This window comes from Pelophylax lessonae (assembly GCF_965119305.1).
Source record: "Pelophylax lessonae genome assembly, chromosome: 5".
NCBI classification, from domain to species: Eukaryota; Metazoa; Chordata; class Amphibia; order Anura; family Ranidae; genus Pelophylax; species Pelophylax lessonae.
This window is the reverse complement of record NC_138772.1, coordinates 69,793,735-69,812,344: the sequence shown is the minus strand read 5'-3', so window position 1 is coordinate 69,812,344 and position 18,610 is coordinate 69,793,735.

The following is an 18,610-nucleotide window of genomic DNA, read 5'->3' as shown; positions in this document are numbered from 1 at the left end:
ATACATGTTCAACTTTTGTTGTACAATTTTCTGGTAGATCTACCACAAACCACATAATGTGAGGTCAAAGCTAAAAAACACATTCACTTGTATCTAATTAGGCAGGCCTTTGTACTACATACTTGAAGGTAAATTTCAAGAAAATTGGACAGAAAATTGTAAGAAAATTGGAACATGTATGGCCAGCCTTAAGCCTCGTACACACATACCGATTGTCGGCCGTAAACATTAGGCCGACGACCGATCGGCCGATTGTAGGCTTGTTAGTATGATGCTTCCAACAGCGCATTTTTCGGCCGAACAGAATCTGTCGTGCAAGCATTAAAATGTTTGTATGCCGACACCAGAACGGCCGATTGTTCGCCAGTCAGTACAGAATTCGGCCGACAATCAGCAGATTTGCAAGACTGGGCATGCTCAGAAAAGAAAAAACACACGGAAAGTTAACCATCACATGACATCACTTCTGCAGTCGTCTGTTGTTGGCCGACAAAATTTGTGTGCAGTCTTTTGCAGTTTTCAACAGACAGGACAGCCCTGGACAAAAGACGGCCGATCGGTCGGCCGACGATCGGTACGTGTGTACGAGGCATTAGTCTAAATGAAAAAGCCACTTTGTGCTCATGCTGAGATTATTGAAAGCATTTCTTATGTGTGTTGACTTGTAAGAAACTTGGATCATGGATGGCCAGCCAAACACTCATTCATTAGTGAACTGGTGATTTTGGTTTAGGAACCAACAGACCCAATTAATTACTTTGCTGGGCGTTTCCTATACTGGGTGGGTGTAGTTTAACCAAGGTTATATAAAGGGATGTATGAGATCATATCATTTGGCCTGTGGAAGGGCCACAGGTCTTTATGTCCGAATTTGCTTTTGGGGGTGGGGGGTTTGCTGGCATGCCTAATGATCCATATTGCAGTAAGTGTATTCTTTTGGATGAATACTTTTCATGCTCTAACAGTTTGGTATTGTTTTTGCAAAGTGTGTCTTTATGTACTCTATACATGTTTTTTTTTTATTTTCATGCCTCTGTGTAGCTGTATGTTCTACTGATTTGATGGTATTTAAATGGAAAGACAGGCTCATGCAAACAATTAACATAAAAGTATGTTGGGTATGTTTAATGCTTAATACTAAGGTGTCTACAACTTATTTTGCTTGACTTTTGGATATTGTAAGCTCTATCTATCCATCATATGTTGTATCTTTTTGCACTGTAATTTGAATAAAAATTACTTGATTTGGGGGGCATTTCACATTTCACATTTCACATGCTTGCTTGAGTGATTACTGATGTTTTATACATGTTCAATAAAGCTTATTCATTTGTACACAGCTCCTGGTTTTTTGTTTTCTTTTCTTATTTGTCTAGATGTAATTCAGATACCTTTTGTGTCTATTGAATGTAATCAATTTCTTGTATTTTTTGTGTGTGTGTGCAATGGCAGTGCAGTATGAACATGGGTAGGGTTTCTCCCTTTACTCCAGCAAAGGGTGTATGGGGGTGTATGGGGGTGTATGGGGGTGTATGGGGGTGTATGGGGGTGTATGGGGGTGTGTGGGGGTGTGTGGGGTGTGTGGGGTGTGTGGGGTGTGTGGGGTGTGTGGGGTGTGTGGGGTGTGTGGGGTGTGTGTGTGTGTGGGTGGGTGTGGGGTGTGTGTGTGTGGGGTGTGTGTGTGTGGGGTGTGTGTGTGTGGGGTGTGTGTGTGTGGGGTGTGTGTGTGTGTGGGGTGTGTGTGTGTGTGGGGTGTGTGTGTGTGTGGGGTGTGTGTGTGTGGGGTGTGTGTGTGTGTGTGTGGGGTGTGTGTGTGTGTGGGGTGTGTGTGTGTGTGTGGGGTGTGTGTGGGTGTGTGTGTGTGTGTGTGGGGTGTGTGTGTGTGTGTGTGTGGGGTGTGTGTGTGTGTGTGTGTGGGTGTGTGTGTGTGTGTGTGTGGGGTGTGTGTGTGTGTGTGTGGGGTGTGTGTGTGTGTGTGTGGGGTGTGTGTGTGTGTGTGTGGGGGGTGTGTGTGTGTGTGTGGGGGGTGTGTGTGTGTGTGTGGGGGGGGTGTGTGTGTGTGTGTGGGGGGTGTGTGTGTGTGTGTGGGGGGTGTGTGTGTGTGTGTGGGGGGTGTGTGTGTGTGTGTGTGTGTGGGGGGGGGGGGGGTGTGTGTGTGGGTTAAATTTTAAGAAAAAATTAAAGTGTTTATGTATATATTTAGCTAAAAATATATAAATTAAGGAATAATACCAAATTTCCCTTCAGCCTCTGTGGATGAATGTAACCAAAACATTTAATAAAAAAATCACTAAAAATGATTACTAAATAAAAGATTGCTACAGCGCTCACTCGCCTTTTTAGTTGGCTTAGGTCAGTGATGATGAACCTTGGCAACACAGGTGTTTTGTAACATTTCCCATGATGCTCACCTACACTGCAGAGTACATGAGCATTTTGGGAAATGTAGGGCAAAAACATCTTGGGGGGGGGGGTTAAGGGTTACCATCACTGGCCTGGGTAAAACATTTCCAATACATTTTAGTTGTCTGTGTGCGCCATTTTTAAAATAAAGCAAAATCTCTTTACAATAAATTGCAAATGGCACATTGGCGTTCGCCCTGGACCAGAAATGACACCACATTGGCTTGCACACATTCCAGCAAGTGGTCACAATCAACTGGCTAATCATGGTGAGGGCCACTTTCAGCTGTGAAGAAATGGCATTCATATGCAAATTAAGTGTGTGTGTGTGTGGGGGGGGGGTCTGTGCTTGTAATCAGAGCATTGATTACCAGTGCAGACCCTTGGGGGATGCCACTAGAGCCACCAGGGATGCCCACCCATGCCACCATTGATGCCAATCAGTGCTCAGGGAACCTGTTAGTGCCCTCCTCATCAGTGCTGCCCATCATTACCATCTTTCAGTGCTGCCCACCAGTGCCAATCATTGCCCATCAGTGCCACCTATCAATGCCCATCAATGCTGCATATCAGTGCCACCTATCTGTCTATCAGTGCTGCATATTATTAGTGTCTCATCAGTGCCTGCCAGCGCAGCCTCTTCAATGCTCGTCAGTGCAACAAAAAACATATTGATTTACCAAATTTTATTACATAAACAAAAACACATTATTTTAGGGGTCAAACATTTAGGTGTTCTTTTTGCCAATAGAAAAAAAACCTTGCAATGATCAAATACCACCAAAAGAAAGCACTATTTTTTTAATGAAAATACTGTGATACATTTGTGTTAGGTACAAGGTTGCATGACCGCGGAATTGTCATTCAAAATGCAACAGTATAAAAAGCTGAAAATTGGCCTGGGCAGGAAGGGGTGTAACTGCCCTGTAAGGAAGTGGTTAACTATTGAAACATGGGAATAAATATTCCAGGGGTAATCATGCTCAGCTCAATGGTTCAGTGGTTAGTGTTCCTGGCTATAAACACTGAGAGCATGAGTTCAAATCCCAAGTGTGCCATCACCTTCCTAAATTTTAGACAGCTATAAATAAATACTGAAACTTGGCAAATGCATAATTGCACTCTGCACATATGCATGTTTGTTTCTTGAATATACATGGCCATTGACATGCAATTTTAGGTGATGTAGCCAATGTATTACTATGTGGCCAAAAAAAATTATGGCACACAGGGTGTTATCATGGTCTGGCCTTGAACTCATGACCTAGCAATCTTTAGCTGTGAGCTTAGCCCACTACACCAAAGTGCTGAATACAATCAGATATGCCTGAAAGTTTCAGATGAATAAAGAATGAAGACTGCTAATTAGACAGCTGTGTAGTCTGCTATTAGAAAATCTAAAGGTTAAAACACATAAGATACATAACTATACCTTAAAATTAAAATAAACCATAATAGATGACATTGCTGTGTAATAGTGATTCAGAATAGACAAATTTCCTTTTATGAAAAACACAAAGGGAATTTGGTTAACTCCAAACTCAAATTCAGCCTAAGTTAACTCCAAACCCGAATTCAGTCTAAGTTAACTCCAACTCCGAATTCATTAAAGCATCTAGTTGATGGTTTAACTCCAGCCACTTACCTAATTAGGATGCAATGAGTTTAGGCTGGAGTTATTTCTGGAGAAGTGAGCAGCTCTACTCCAAACTTATACTGAATTAGGCCCTGTGTCTCCTTCCACTCATAGACATTGCCTTAAGACATCCCTGTGAGTAAATGTAGCACCCTCCTAGAATAGGTTGCTGAGTGGTTAAGGTAAATTTAGTATTTTAGCTCCCCCGTAATCAGTGGAGCAGTGTGTGAGTATTTTGGCTGTTCGGGGTCTTGCTGACTGCAGGCTCAAATACTTTTCTTTTGGCTTTTAGTGGATTTTAGAATGTAGAGGGCTGGTAGAGGCAAACCCCGTGCCTGAATATTCATGTTGTCTCAGCCAATCCCTGTCCAGTAGGTGGCTGAAGGGGCATAAATAGTCTGGGACCTGGAACAGCAGGGTTCTTTTCCAGGCCAGGAGAAAAATACCTAACATGAAGGGCTGCTGCCCTTCTGGGCAGATTAGCTGAAATCTGAGTTAATTGAGGTCCCAGGTCAGGGAGCATTAGGGGGGCTATTTTCTGGGTGGAGCTTGAGCTAATTCAGAGGGGTTCACAGAGGATCATGCCTGGAGGCTCACAGGAGAAGTATCTGTCTAGTATTTGACGGGGGCATCCAAGTACACAGAGACATTGTGAGTACTGGTGGGAGCGAGAGATCCAAGTGACTGTTGCCTTTTCTCCCCTGTCAGCTCTATCAATAGTGCTGACAAAACTCAGGACTTGGCCACCTCAAAACAGAAGGTACAGGAGGTAGCCTCTTCTAAGAAGGACTCACCCCAACCCCAGAGGAGTGAGAATCCTTTGTGCAGAAGAAGACAGGAAATGCTGGTGGTGTGGTCAGGAGGGAGTCTAGTTAAGCCAGAAAGTGTCCTCTTCTAATTTGTGCAGTGAATTTGGAGTATCCAAAGGTTTACGGATAAAAGGCTGTGCTGTGGATGGGATACAGTCGCCTTAAGGTCAGTAGATTCTGACCTTATTGAAGCATACCCATACGGATAGTTTGATCCGGGAACCCTACGCAACCAGGCATGTAACCAAAAACACAAAGATAGAGAGAGGGAAGGTACCCTCTCTGGAAGGTTGCTAAAGAAGAGCTCACAGGGATTGGTTTGTGCAAAAACAAAATATAACCTTTATTAAATTTGGGTGCAGTACATACAAAAAATATGGAAATCAATAGGATAGATACAAAAAATAAAAAACTACCTAGTTACAGATTGAAACTCGGTAGCTGATGGCCGACCCCTCGGGTCGGTGTCGGTTGTGCATGAAATGCAAATGCATCAACCTTGCCTGGCACCTGTGGCACCTACTGGGGTTCTGTTTTAGGAGCTTACTATGGGGAGCGGGTGACGTATGATAAAGTCATTTGAGTCACCAATTCGCTCAACCCTGTGTGTAGAGGTGTCTACTGCTCTGTATTCAAATTAAGTAAAAATGGTGTATACCTTGGAAAAGCTCAATGGTGAGTATGGTAATGACCGGCAGAGGGCAAACGGACCTGCTTAAGGTAAGCAAGGACTGTCCATGTTCGGGTGATATAGAATGCACATAATTGCAACCAATCTAAGATTGAGGAAGAATATGGTATATCACAAATCTAAATATACACATAAAAAGGGTGGCCACCCAACATGTAAACAGTTGCTGATTCCCTGTGGAGATCTCAGGGACTGTTCGGCACTTCCATAATCATAGGGACAGAGAGTCCAATCATGTGATGGGGGTGGTGTATGTATCACCCGGTAGGTATGGGACACGGACAAAATCTTGCTGGATCTACAGTTGGCGGGGGCAATGAAGTATTAATGGGACTTCAGTCTCAGCCTGTGGTGCACGGAGGGAGCAGGCCAATCCGGAACAGGGGAGGTATTACCACAGCAAAGATAGGGATACAGGATATACCTGTCCTGAAGTGTGTGTACACAGTGGATGGTGTGTCTCCTCTTGTCCCTTGCAGTGGGATGCTCACCCTGGCCGGTGCTCAGACCTCCGGAAGTGCAGCCGGGAAGCTCTCTCACTCCAATGCTCTGTATCAGGCAGTGAGATGCCGCCGCTCCTGCGGTGCTGCTTGCTTCTGGTGTCCCACGTGGGTGTGCCGTGCTGGCCGTGCTGGTCCTCTAGAAGGTAGGTAAGCTTCCTACTGTGCCTGTCAGGTGCTGGCATCGACCAGTTGACTAGTTTTGCGTGCCCTGTGAGTAGATGACTGATCAGAGGTACTGGACTTCTTCATCCCACATTTGAGTCAATCAGAGAGGTAAGGTGAGCGATATGATCCCCACACACAGACACTGTATGTTACATATCCTTGATGGACTGACCCAGGATTATGGATGGATCACCGCTATTAAACCCTTTTTCCTCTTATTAGGTGGGCCCCATCCCTGATCAGTATCACTACACACACTTCAGGACAGGTATATCCTGTATCCCTATCTTTGCTGTGGTAATACCTCCCCTGTTCCGGATTGGCCTGCTCCCTCCGTGCACCACAGGCTGAGACTGAAGTCCCATTAATACTTCATTGCCCCCGCCAACTGTAGATCCAGCAAGATTTTGTCCGTGTCCCATACCTACCGGGTGATACATACACCACCCCCATCACATGATTGGACTCTCTGTCCCTATGATTATGGAAGTGCCGAACAGTCCCTGAGATCTCCACAGGGAATCAGCAACTGTTTACATGTTGGGTGGCCACCCTTTTTATGTGTATATTTAGATTTGTGATATACCATATTCTTCCTCAATCTTAGATTGGTTGCAATTATGTGCATTCTATATCACCCGAACATGGACAGTCCTTGCTTACCTTAAGCAGGTCCGTTTGCCCTCTGCCGGTCATTACCATACTCACCATTGAGCTTTTCCAAGGTATACACCATTTTTACTTAATTTGAATACAGAGCAGTAGACACCTCTACACACAGGGTTGAGCGAATTGGTGACTCAAATGACTTTATCATACGTCACCCGCTCCCCATAGTAAGCTCCTAAAACAGAACCCCAGTAGGTGCCACAGGTGCCAGGCAAGGTTGATGCATTTGCATTTCATGCACAACCGACACCGACCAGAGGGGTCGGCCATCAGCTACCGAGTTTCAATCTGTAACTAGGTAGTTTTTTATTTTTTGTATCTATCCTATTGATTTCCATATTTTTTGTATGTACTGCACCCAAATTTAATAAAGGTTATATTTTGTTTTTGCACAAACCAATCCCTGTGAGCTCTTCTTTAGCAACCTTCCAGAGAGGGTACCTTCCCTCTCTCTATCTTTGTGTTTTTGTATCCAAAGGTTTACCCTGCACCTCAACCAAGTTCAACAACCATTAAACCCAAAAAAGATACTCACTGCTAGTGATGTCGCGAACATAAAATTTAATGTTCGCGAACGGCGAACGCGAACTTACGCAAATGTTCGCGAACCGGCGAACATTGCGAACCGCCATAGACTTCAATAGGCAGGCAAATTTTAAAACCCACAGGGACTCTTTCTGGCCACAATATTGATGGAAAAGTTGTTTCAAGGGGACTAACGCCTGGACTGTGGCATGCCGGAGGGGGATCCATGGCAAAACTCCCATGGAAAATGACGTCGTCGACGCAGAGTCGGGTTTTAATTCATAAAGGGCAAAAATCACCTAACATTCCTAAGTTGTTTGGAATAACGTGCTTTAAAACATCCAGTGTGTGTATACGATCAGGTATGATGTTGTATCCATCAGGTAGTGTAAGGGTTACGCCCGCTTCACAGTGACAGACCAAACTCTGACAGACCAAACTCCCCGTTTAACGCACCGCAAACATCCGCAAACAGACCAGAACCGACCAAAGTGGGACAGGAACTGGGCTTTAAGGGTTAGGGTTAGGTTTAGTGTTAGGGGATAGGGCTAGGGTTATGGTGAGATACTTAGGGTTAGAGTTAGTAACCCTACCCCTACGCCTCTAACCCTAACCCTCTAACCCTAAGCACTAAAAATAACCCTAACCCTAGCCCTAACCCTAACCCTAATTCTATTTTTTTCTGGTTCTGGACATGCTACAGAGCTGAAACTTCACAGGTACACTTTTTAGACCCCCCCAGACAATAAATCCAAAGAATTTATTTATTTATTTATTTTTTAATTTTTCCAATAATTGGCTCTCTATCAAAAATGACAATTTTTTAAAACTTTTTTTGTGTGATTTAGTGTCTGGGGGGGGGGGGGTCTAAAAAGTGTACCTGTGAAGTTTCAGCTCTGTAGCATGTCCAGAACCTGAAAAAAAATATCATTTTTAAGTAGAGCAGGGATGGTGGGAACCCTCCTTTTACACCTATATGATCTTTTTTTTCTGGTTCTGGGCATGCTACAGAGCTGAAACTTCACAGGTACACTTTTTAGACCCCCCCCCCCCGACACTAATCCCAAAAAAGTCATGCCTCCCTCCAAAAATGCCTGATAAATATATAGAAAAAAAATAAATAAACGCAGACTGAAATACCAGCCCTAAAAAGGGCTTTTTGGGGTGCTGTCAGGATGCTGTCCTTACAGCAGGAGTGGACACAGAACACTGGCCTAGCTAATGATTTCCCTATCAATTCAGCAGCAACAACAGCCCTCTCCCTGCTCTAACTAACTCTACAGCTTCAGAATGAATCTAAGATGGATGCTGCCCTTGCTTTTTTATAGGAGGTGGGAGGGTCTGGGAGGGAGGGTATGCTCATTGGCTGGAATGTGTCTGCTGACTGTGAGGTACAGGGTCAAAGTTTGCTCAATGATGATGTATAGGAGGCGGACCGAACATCGCATATGTTCGCCCGCCGAGGCGAACGCGAACATGCAAAGTTCGCCGGGAACTGTTCGCCGGCGAACAGTTCGGGACATCTCTACTCACTGCCTGGTCATTGTGTTGTGAGACTGTGGTAGCTGCCTTGTACCTGGCTGCTTTGCACTCAATTGGGTATAGATTTCGAGGCCCGTTAGGGTTCTATGCTACTTAAGGAATAATTGAGCTGTTCTGTATCCACTGATGTATGATAAAGAGAACTGGATTTATGATTTGCCTATAAAATCCATTTCTTGGAGTATCCTCCCCTCTTTGTTGGGATGCATGGCTTGCTAACAAACTGAGGTATTTCCTGTATGGGAGGAGTTATATAGGAGAGGACTTCCTGTCATTTTGCCAGTGTCCAGTCATCTGTAGTTAGTGCGTAACCCAGTGAGTGAAGGAGATTTCCCTTTACTTCTAGTCACATAGCCAAAACAGAAATTGATAGGAAATCCCTCCAAAGTAAAGGAAATGCCTGGCATTCACCAGAACTTATATCACCATTGGGAGTTTTCTCCTCTATTGCTACTTTGGTGACAACACAAAATTTGGGATTATTTTATTCACTTTGACTTTTAATGATAATGATGAGATAATTATTATTATATAATTGGCATCATTTATTATTAATATTGTAAACATGACAAATAGAGAGGGTGAATTTCCCCAATGGGGTCACAGCTACAGATAAAACTTTGACAGGTGATCTAATCTCTCCCAAGCAAAAAAGGGCAGACATTGCCCAACTGCTGGAAGCCATGTTAGAAATAGTTTTCATGGGTTGTGAATATCAGGCCAAAATTCCACGGCCTTTAAAACATTTGCAATGCAATAATCCTCACTGACAACACAGACTCCTTGGCGGCAGTGCATCTCCTTGAAAAATACTCGATAAATGGAATCACAAATTCCTATATTACTAGACTTATCTCCAATCCTTTATACTTGTCTAGTTTATTTTTTACAGATCCTTTTTAATCACAGTGGAATTCTGGCAGTATTTTCCTAGCAAATAAATGCCCTGGGTTTTTTTTTTTCCTTTGAAAAAGACTAAATGGATTGCTGCCCAGAAGCCTTTGCTCTCTCTAACGGGGAACGCATGCATTCATATTAGTTTGGCGGCTCTATCATGGAGGATTCTACTCGCTTGTCAGTGTGGCGTCTAGGATGTACCAAAAGGTCATTTTTACATGCACGCAAATTTGAAGTTTTAGGAAAGATGTAATTTATATACTAATAATTATAGGCTGCATCATAAAAATAAATAGCCCTGTAAAATAAAAGTTATTCTCTCTGAAAAGCTGTGGGTCTTAAAGTGTGGGTCAGTAATTCAATTTTGTGATTTCTCAAGATTTTAGATATAGAAGTAGAAGAGTAGAATCAGCATTAGACAAAGAAGACCCATTGTACCTTTTATATGATATTTAAAATAAAAACATTTCTAATTCAAAAAGGTTTCTGCTGCAAAAGGATGCAAAACCTATTGTTCAAATTTGGCTTTACACAAGTGAGTCTGTATGAAGAACAAAGCAAAAAAAAAAAAAAAAAAAACAATGGCCAGCACATCACCAAAATGGCGTGCTGGCCATTTTTTTCTTAGTGGCTTTAATTTCTTTTTGGATTTACAATATATCACCAATGGCCATGTATCCTCTTTAAAGGCATGAAAGGTGAAGATGTGAGATGGATTTGTGTTTTATGTATAGAGAATATCTTGGAGCTGACTTGATCATTTCCACAGGCAGTATAACCCCGCAGGACATTAGAAAAAAAATAATAATAATAACAATCTATTGTAATCCAGCAGTTAGGCACACAAAGGATGAGAGTCCACACTTCACTGACTGTCTGAAAACTTTGGTGGGGATGGGAACTAGGACCAAAGATGGAAGGCATGTAGCAAGTAAATACACAAACCTCCCAGCAGTGCTATTACTAGGCTGCAGCTAGAGGGAGCTCTATTGATTTGTAGTGTGACTTCAGTAGACTGGAAACCAACAAGTTCACATTAAACTTGGACAGCAAGTGAACAACAGTGTTTTGTGTCTCCTCTTTGATACAGATTCTGCAGGCTGCATCTTTGTCATACCTTGCATTCAGATCACCGATAATCCTGTAAGAGATATACCTAACCAAGGCCATTGATGATAACCATTGGGAAATCATGCAGCTGCCTGGGTTCAAATTCGGCTAAAGCTTTTTTTGTTCAAAAGTACTCAATGGACAGACACATAAACAAACATAGGGTTAAAAACAACCTGCTGTCCACACTCCACCCATCTGGCTAGATACACTGCTGAAAAAAATTAAAGGAACGATTTTTATTCAGAGTATAGCATCAAGTCAATTAAACTCCTGGGATATTGATCTGGTCAGGGCCAAAGAAGGTCCTTAACCCATCAGCAGGACCGGTATCTGCTCCTTTGTGCAAGGAGGAACAGGATGACAGGATGAGCACTGCCAGAGCCCTACAAAATGACCTCCAGCAGGCCACTGGTGTGATTATCCCTTACCAAACAATCAGAAACCGACTTCATGAGGGTGGCCTGAGAGCCCAACATCCTCTAGTGGACCCTGTGCTCACTGCCCGGCACCGTGGAGCTAGATTGGCATTTGCCATTAAACACCAGAATTAGCAGGTCCGCCACTGGCACCCTGTGCTTTTCCCAGATGAGAGCAGGTTCACCCTGAGCACATGTGACAGATGTGAAAGGGAGAAGCCGCGGAGAACTTTATGCTAGACGTAACATTGTTCAGCATGACCGGTTTGGTGGTGGGTCAGTGATGGTCTGGGGAGGCATATCTATGGAGGAACGCATAGACATCTACAGGCTAGACAATGGCACCCTGACTGCCATTAGGTATTGGGATGAAATATTTGGACCCATTGTCAGACCCTAGCCTGGTGCAGTGGGTTCTGGGTTCCTCCTGGTGCACGACAATGCCCGGCCTCATGTGGAGAGAGTATGCAGCTAGTTCCTGGAAGATGAAGGAATTGGATGGTTCTGCTAATTGCTACAAACTCAGCACTTTGCCTCAGAACTGCTTCAGTTTTGCTATGGTAAATATGCTGCATAGTGTTTAGGCATGCATGTCATAAGCAACACTTAAAAGACATGTTCAATCCTTGTAAGATGGTAAAAAATGAAAAAATGCGGCACTGATAGGTGGCAATGATAGGCACCGATAGGCGGCAATGATGGGCACTGACAAGCAGAAGTGATATGCAGCAATAATGGGCACTGATAGGCAGCAATGATGAGAACTGATAGGCGGCACTGATATGCAGCAATGATGGGCATTGATAGGCGGTAATAATGGGCACTGATAGGCAGCAATGACTTGCACTGATAGGCGGCAATGATGAGCACTGATAGGCAGCACTGATATGCGGCACTGATAGGTGACAATGATGGGCACTGATAGGCGGCACTGATATGTGGCAGGGATGGACACTGATAGGTGGCAATGATGCACACTTATAGGCAGCACTGATTGGCAATTGGCAATAATAGGCACTGATAGGCGGCAGTGATGGGCACTGATAGGCAGCATTGATGGGCACTGACAGGCAGCAATGATGGGCACCGATACTGTAGGTGACAGTGATGGGCACTGATGAGGCTGCACTGATTGGCACTGATTGGCGGCAATGATGGGCACCGACAAGCAGCAATGATGGGCACTGATAGTTGACAATGATGGGCACTTATGAGGCTTTACTGATTGGCGGCAATGATGGCCACTGATAGGTTGCACTGACAGGCATTACTGATAAGGAAGGGGGGCACCGATATAGGGGGACTGTGAGCAAATGGGGGTCTCAAAGGGGGGTGCTGCTGATCTAATAGTTAATCACCAACCATTAGATCAGCAGTCAGTACCCCCTCTTAGAGACCCCCATCAGCTCACAGTCCCCTTATATCAGTGCCCCCCTTCACCCCCTTCCTTAGAGACTTCCAGAAGACAGAGAGACCACCCCCCCCCCCCCCCCCCACCCATATCAGCGCCCCCTGCCCTCTTTAACACATCCATTAAGATTGCCTTGTGAGAGAGATACCAGGCAGGGAAGGCAGAGAGGCACAGCTGACATGAATCTCATTGAGTGGAGCGCAGTGCCGAAACTTGGTCCAGCACTAGCTCCACCCCCAGGACTTTTTTACTGGATAGATGGATGGATGGGACTGGAAGTATGTTGTGAGCGGGTCACAGGTGGACAAAGACCCGCGCACAAGTGTCTAAACCTGGACTGTCTGGGGCAATAATGGACAGGTGGCAACCCTATCTGGGGACAAAACTGGGGACAGACTTGGTCTAGGGACAGTGTCCTCAGTCCGGGGACTGTCCACGGAAACTAGGGACATCTGGCCACCCTATTAATGAGTGTAAATGGACTCAAAATGTTGTGGTCTAGAGGAGGTGACCCAGAGGGATGAGGATATAATATTCACAAATATCCAAGGATAGTTCATATTAATGAGCCCCGGTCATCTCCATCTCACAGATAGATCAAGGACACTTCAAGGCATGCAATGAATTCCAATAGTATAGATGCAAAGTGGATATAACAGCAGTTAATCAATAGCATAAATCCAGTTGCAATCAACAGAAGCAATATCCAGGGCAATTTGGTTCAAAAATCAATGATTCTCCACAAGGTCTCTGCTGAGTAATTAAAAGTACCATGCTTCCAATCACAGCCAGCAAATGCCAATTCAGGACTCACCGGCTCAGAGGCTATTATCCCTGTTCATACAGAAGGTATTGTACAAAGAGTTTCCTCATAAGTCAATGATACTTATCATGCCATGCAAAATCCATCCAGTTCCATATTTATCAGCCAGTGGGTGGAGGTGGCAGCTCGGTATAGTGGCCCTCCCATATCCTTATTATGTAAAAATAAAAGGACCTGGGCAGAAAATGGTCTGGCTAAATGACTTTTACATCCAATCAGAGGCAACCACTGTTCAGGCATTCTGACACCCCAGATGCAGGCTGTCAGAATACAATAGCTGGAAGATTCTTTCATTCATTTTGTTAAAGTAATATTTAAGGCTCAGGTTTTATTTTCTAAAAATAATAAATATGTTATACTTACATGCTCTGTGCCTCAGTTTAGCATAGAGCAGCCCCAATCTTCCTCTTTTCAGGTTCTCTACTGATGTTCCTGCCACCCCGCTGAGTGGCCCCCATAGCAAGCCACTTGCTATGGGTCACTCGTGTGTGCTCGCTCCCGAGCTCCACATTATATCATAGAGCGGGGCTTAGCTCCTCCCCTCCCTCCTACGTGGCTTTGATTAACAGTAGCAGCCAATGGCTCCCACTGCTGTGTCTGAGCCAATGAGGAGGGAGATAGCCTGGAGAGCTGCTTTTCCCTTGCACATTGCAGGATTTAGATCAGGCTCAGGTAAGTTGGGGGGGGGGGGGCTGGGGGCTGGGAGGAAGCAGCACACAGAAGGTTTTTTACCTTCATGCATTTACAACCACTTTAAGAGTGGATGGGGGAGTCAATAGATTTCTCATAGGAATGGCCAGCTTAAAGTGGAAATAAACCCATTGATTTAACTGTTTGCCAAACTAGTTACATTCAAGGAATGCTTTGAATGATAACTGTCGCAGTTACTTGTGCTCTCAACTAAACTGTCAATCAAACACATGGCTGGTGTCATAACTAATCACATGTGCAGCACCATGGCAACTACAGATCAATACGAGTCTAAGCTTCCTTGGCTGTAAAGCATAGGAGGGTTTAGTTCCACTTTAAGGGTGTCAGGCCCTGAAAGTGACCTGGAATTAGGCAGAGCCAGGCATTTATTGCTTGCAATTATGCTTTTGTGGTATTGTTTGTAAGGGGGAAAAATCCCTTGACCAGAGTAGCAGTTTAAAAAGTATAAATACATTCGATGTGACATGGGATCCATGGATACGATACTTATCTGTAACATAATGAATTCCTGACTGACCCTTTCTTTCCTTTTTTTCCCCTCTTTTTCTTTTTTTCTTTCCTTTCCTTTGCTGTTCCCTCATTTTCTCCCCTTTTCTTTCCTTTTTCCTCTTTCTTATAATTTTTTTTGGTTTGTCTGATTTCTTCAATAATTGCAAAATATTCTGATGAAACATATAGTCCTACTGCTGATACTCATAGGAATGTACAGTGGAGTTCCGTTTCCTGGTTCCCCCCCACCCCCCTTTTTTTTTGCGCCCTCTCCCCCACCCCCTATATTTTTTCCTCTGTAACATAACCATTACTAGTACCACATAATTATATGGTTCGATGTGATATCATGTAGGCAATCCCTAGTGGAATAGAATTGTACTCTTTGTCCATATCGATAATACTTCATATTCTTATATACTGTCTTGTTACCCCTACTGATACTTCTACCGAGATTATTTAATATTGAGATCTCCCTGGGTAATATTAGGAGATCCTATGTCTATAAATATATTGGAAGAAAAAACATTTCTGTATTTATATTCAATTTTACATTTGTTTACACTAATGTTCAAAAAATTGGGCCTTATTTGACTTATTACTTCAACAAAACTATTAAAATATAAAAAGTATAAATAATGAGGAACCTATAGAGGAACTAAACCCTCCTATACTTTAAAGCGATTGTGATTTTATTTTTTATTTTTTTTATTATGCTGCACACCTTTATGGAGGACACATCATTTTAGCTGTGGTGTCTAAAGCCAGGACCCTGTTTGCCAGGCCTCAGTGCCCCCTGGTGTTTCCAGGTTGAGTGTAGCACCTTTTGGATGCTCCTCTTTACAATTGGCTCTTCTATCCAGTACAAAATTTGTTGTTTTTAAGGTTGGGTGGAAAGGCAGGCCTCAGTGCCCCCTTATGTTTGCCAGGCCTCAGTGCCCCCTGGTGTTTGCCAGGCCTCAGTGCCCCCTGGTGTTTTCCAGGTCTCAGTGCCCCCTGGTGTTTGCCAGGCCTCAGTGCCCCTTGGGGTTTCCAGGTTGAGTGTAGCACCTTTTGGATGCTCCACTTTACAATTGGCTCTTCTACCCAGCACAAAATTAATTGTCTCTAAGGTTGGGTGGAAAGGCAGAAAGTTCTGTTTTTAAACCAAACATGGAATGTTCTTTGATACACCAATGAACAACTACAAGGTTACCTTTTATACCCCATATAGTCTCTGAAACGCGTCGGATAGAGGATATCAGATTGTATCTTCATTGTTTCAGTTGGTGTATTTTCAGTTGTCCATATCATGTATATTTCATGTTTATTAAATAAAATATACAAATATCTGTTTTTATCAATGTATCTGTTATGTGTTTGAAGTGCCTATAATACCCCACAACTGGGGGATATGGCACACTCTGGAGTCTAATCCCCAATACCTCCATAGTAAAGTAATTGTAAACGACTACCTTGTAAAACAACCCATTCAGTTAAAAAAAAAAGAACTGAAAGGCAAAACATTTGTCTATAGATTTTAAAAAAACATTATACATACCTTTTTCCCCCTTTTTTTTATAAGTGATCACATTTCCTCTGTTATCAGCTGCATAAGAACCGGGGGAGGAGAAGCAGCAGTACACTGAGCTTCCCAGTAAATGGCTGTTCAGCAGGGGCATGTCAGGACAAGTCTGACCATTGGAGGAGAGCAGGCTGAGTTGCCAGCATAGCTTGGGGACTGACCACAGTGTGCTCTCCTGCTTAGTGTGGTCAGTTTATAAAAGGAAAGCGGAGGGACTGGTAGGAACACCAGGCATTTCACATAAAGGAAGCAATACAAAGAGAACAGGATTATTTCTCATACAAGTACATGCAGGCATATATCAGGAAATTGAAGTGTTGGAGTAACAAACACTTTAAGACTGCGCCTCCTTAGCCTATATTTAGATCTGAAGTCGCCATAGTGTTGCATGTGTGATCAGCAGCTATGGCTTTTTTTAGGTGACAGTCTTCAGCCATCTTGATTGGCATTGGATTGATGTTGAATGATGTCACGCATGAAGAGAAGTTCAGTCCTCCCGACACAGGAACTGTGCCTGAATGTAGACTGAGCTGCGCATGTGCATTCTACAGAAGACTATGAGCAGGCAAGTAGGGTTCTCTTACGTCTCGTCTCCAATAAAGAGCGATCCTGCCTGCTTGCAGTTGTTTTTTCATTTTAGACTTGATCAATGTTTGAAATGTTTTTAGAGGCATAGCCCCAAAACCTGTGACTATTTGACCACCAGGCTGCCTGCCGTAGAAGGTATCTCACTTCATGGTAGATTGGAGCCAACCCACCGCAAAGCAGGTAGGTTATAATACTCACTGTCCATCAACATGAATGTACAGAATAGGACAGAATGATATTCCCAAACTAGTTCCAAACCCATCTGCGGGGGTCACCATGTGGACCACTACTGAGGTGAAATAAGAAGTCCTGGTAGATGTAGATTAATTCCAGGCACTCTGAGGTCATGCTTGTACAGTTGCCAGTGGTTCTGCTTTTCGTTAAGAAGTTTCATTTCAGTAAAATGTTTTTGTACTAAATCTGATTGGCTAATGGAGATGTTTCTCTATTATTCAATAATATTGAAATAAAAATAGTTACAATGAACAAAGCTGGACATACTTTTTTAATCTGTGCAAGGTGATGTGACAGATTTATTATTCATTTATTTATTTACTGTAATTTAAAGCCTAAGTGCAGCCAAAATCACACACAGAAAAATCAGCACAATGGACATAACTTACAGCCAATAGGATGTCACTTCTTTTGTTAGAGAAAATCTTCCTCTGTCCCACCCCTCACCCCACACCATCATAGTCTTCCAGTGAAGAAGGGGATAATACAAGAATTGCATAAACCAATTAAGCCCACATTCACATCGGGGCAATTTGACATGCCAAATCACATGCCAAATTTCAGCCTATTACCGACAACGGCACCGTCGGTGTGACGCTGACTTTGCGGCACGGCGCTGATTTTCAAAAGTAGTTTCTGCACTACTTTTCACAACTTTGGGGGCGATTTTAATAGACATTTGTTAAATTGCATGTCAAATCGTAGCCTATTACCGGCAACGGCACCATCTGAATCGGGGTGACGCCAACTTTGCCGTGCCACACTGATTTCCAAAAGTAGTTTCTGCACTACTTTTGGCGACTTCGGGGATGATATAAATAGACATCTGTTAAATCGCATGTCAAATAGCAGCCTATTACCGGCAACGGCACAGTCTGAATCGGTGTGACGTCAACTCTGCCGTACCGCATTGATTTCCAAAAGTAGTTTCTGCACTAATTTTGGCGACTTCGGGGGGCGATTTTTAATAGACATCTGCGCATGAACCCACTCAGATGTCTCTCGAATCGCCCCTGCACTTACAATGAAATGCGAGTTTGAAATCGTGCGAGTTTAGCCAAACTCCCACAATTTCAAACCCGCCTCCAATGTAAATGTACCCTTAAAGGAATAGTAGTGGTAAAAAAAAAAATAAAATAAAAAGAAAAACACTCGTGGGTTTAACTAATCTTTTTTTTGTTTAACCCACTGAGACCGCCCACAGGGTATTTACGTCGCTACTTTCACTTATTTAAATACCGGTGTTATGGCTGCAGATAGCTACCATTACCCTGGTATTTCTCTACATGGCCAACGCACCTTTTTACCATAAAAGTGGTCCAAGCGGCGGATTCGCCATAGGCTCACTTTTATGGGTGGCGGGACAGGGGAAAACCAGGGCCACCGGAACCGTCGGTAGCAGGGAAAACGATCCAGTTCTC